The 2,664-nt window shown below is 47.0% G+C and overlaps 1 pseudogene; it reads left to right on the top strand.

The window, feature by feature from the left end:
* Positions 1-1,419: 1,419 nt before the first annotated feature.
* LOC116083711 lies at positions 1,420-2,350 on the top strand (annotated as a pseudogene).
* The last annotated feature ends 314 nt before the right edge of the window (positions 2,351-2,664 follow it).

Below are 2,664 nucleotides of genomic sequence, written 5' to 3'. Positions count from 1 at the left end.
TCTCCAGTCCATATGTACTTGGCAACCTTGGAGGAAGTATTCTACTATCTTTCTTATCTTGGCAAATTCAGAATTCTGTACCTAAATAAATTTCTATCATAAAAATTAGGTTTCATTACCGACCTAAAAACATCTTAGACCTTAGACCTTAATCTTACACAACTTAAGCTTAAGTGTAAGATTATTACTATTACATTCTCAACCTCATCACAGACCTGAGAAGGAAGAAATCTTTCCTGAGTATGAAGGAAGTGCAGGCAAGCAGCTTCAAAACTATAAAAATGACATATAAAAATGTCCAGGAAGCTGGGTATCTGGACTGTCACCCACAACGTTCTCTGAGGCATTGGAACATCATCTTTGGCTTTCTGGCCCAGAATATCTGACAGAATTTTCTGTGAAGCAGGAATTGTGAAGCACTTGCCTGCCTTGTCCTTGCAAAACTCAGCAGCCAACATCTTCCTCATCGCTGGCCTCCAGGAAGCACCTGCTCCTAGGGTATCAATCAAAGACTCTGCAGACTGTCAATCTCTCTGCTTTCTTCAGAGAACTCCAGCTCTGACCTCTGCTGTTTCTCCTCTCTAACCCCTGGGGGATCTGAGTTCTCCTGGCTTTGTCTCTATGTACACACACTTTACGGACCACCTCATCCAGCTGAATGGCTTTAAATTCTCAGTCTCTACCTCACCATTTATAACTCTAACCAAGATATAGCCCTGAACTACTCAATTCATATCCAATTCTTCCTAATGGAAATTTCCATTTTCAAATCTCCAAAAACTTAATTATTATTTTCTCCTCCACAAAACTATTTTTGTGCTGAAGATGTTGGTCAGTGGTTATGGTGTTCTGAATGACAGTGTCTCCCCTAAGCCCATGCATTTAATTATTTGGTCTCCAGTTAGTCACACTCCTGTGGAAGCTTAGGAGGTGTGCTCTAGGAAGAGCTTTGAGAACGTAAGGCCCATCTCTGTTCCCAATTTGCTCTCCCTACTTCAACTTTGTGGTTCAAGATGTGTACTTCAGCTTCTTACTTCTGCCATGCCTGCTGCTTGCTGCATGTCTCCCCACCATGATGGACTCTTAGCCTTCTGGGATATATGCCCAAATAAACCATTTCTTCCATAAGTTGCTTTGGTCCTGGTGTTTATTCACAGCACTAGAATAGTAACTAATGCAGAAGTTAGGGATCATAAACAACCCTTGTAGAGGATCCATGTTGGGTTCTCAGGGCACAGGTTGATGGATTTACTACACACCTGTAGCTCCATCTCTAGTCTTCATAGGCACTTGCACTTACATGCACACACACACACACACACACACACACACACACACACAATTTAAAATTTAAAAAGATCATTTTGAGAGCCATAGCAGCCCCAGCCCATGACAGCGCACCACTACAGCTTTCCCAGCATGGAGGGCAAATGTCGGGTGCTCTCCATCCAGAGCCATGTTGTCTGCGGCTACGTGGGCAACAGAGTGGCCATGTTCCCTCTGTAGGTTTTGGGATTTGAGGTTGATGCCGTGAACTCTGTGTAGTTTTCAAACTACACAGGCTATGCCCATTGGAATGGCCAGGTACTGAAATCCCAGGAACTACATGAATTGTATGAAGGTCTCAAGGTGAACAGTGTCAATAAGTATGAGTACGTGCTCACTGGTTACATGAGAGACAAGTCCTTCCTGGCCATGGTGGTGGACATCGTACAGGAGCTGAAGCAACAGAACTCTTGACTTGTGTATGTGTGTGACCCTGTGATGGGCAACAAGTGGAACGGGGAAGGCTCTATGTATGCTCCCCAGGACCTCCTTCTCGTGTACAGGGACAAAGTGGTACCCGTGGCTGATATCATCACTCCCAAACCAATTTGAGGCTGAGTTGCTGAATGGCAGAAAAATCCACAGCCGGGAAGAAGTATTCGAAGTGATGGACTTGCTGCATTGTATGGGTCCTGACACAGTGGTCATCACCAGCTCTGACCTGCCATCCCCACAGGGCAGCAACTACCTGATCGTGCTCGGCAGCCAGAGGATGAGGAAGCCTGATGGGCCCACGGTGACCCAGCGCATCCAGATGGAGATGCACAAGGTGGACGCCATCTTCGTGGGCACCGGGGACCTCCTCGCTGCTATGCTTCTGGCTTGGACACACAAACACCCTGACAATCTCAAGGTGCCCTGTGAGGAAACAGTGTCTGTCATGCAGCACGTCCTGCAGAGGACCATCTGGTGTGCAAAAGCCCAAGCAGGAGAAGGACAGAAGCCCAGCCCGGCTCAGCTGAAGCTAAGGATGGTCCAGAGCAAAAGGGACCCCGAGATCATTGTGCAGGCCACGGTGCTGTGAGGGCCACGCACACTCGGTCCTGACAACACGGAGCTAAGGGTGCCTGTCTCTATCCCTGTGAAATATCTGCCTTAAAGCCATGACTGAAACTTGACACCGTGTTCCTTCCTGAGAGTCAAGTCTTAGCCAGTCTCTATCGTGAAAATGTGCCATTGTGCTATTTTTTAAAAAAAAAAAAATGTCAAAGCCGTTGTAGAAATATGTGATTCAGACCCATGGCCCCTTCCCCAAAGGCTCTGTGGGCCTCTGACTGTCTCATGTTACCTCATAGGTATGTGGAAGGTAGGTGGAGGAGGCGAGCCTGCTGCCTCTGG

The sequence above is a fragment of the Mastomys coucha genome, unplaced genomic scaffold, assembly GCF_008632895.1.
Source record: "Mastomys coucha isolate ucsf_1 unplaced genomic scaffold, UCSF_Mcou_1 pScaffold8, whole genome shotgun sequence".
Taxonomy (NCBI): domain Eukaryota; kingdom Metazoa; phylum Chordata; class Mammalia; order Rodentia; family Muridae; genus Mastomys; species Mastomys coucha.
Note: the sequence above shows the minus strand (reverse complement) of the source record. Positions and strands in the feature narration are given on the sequence as shown.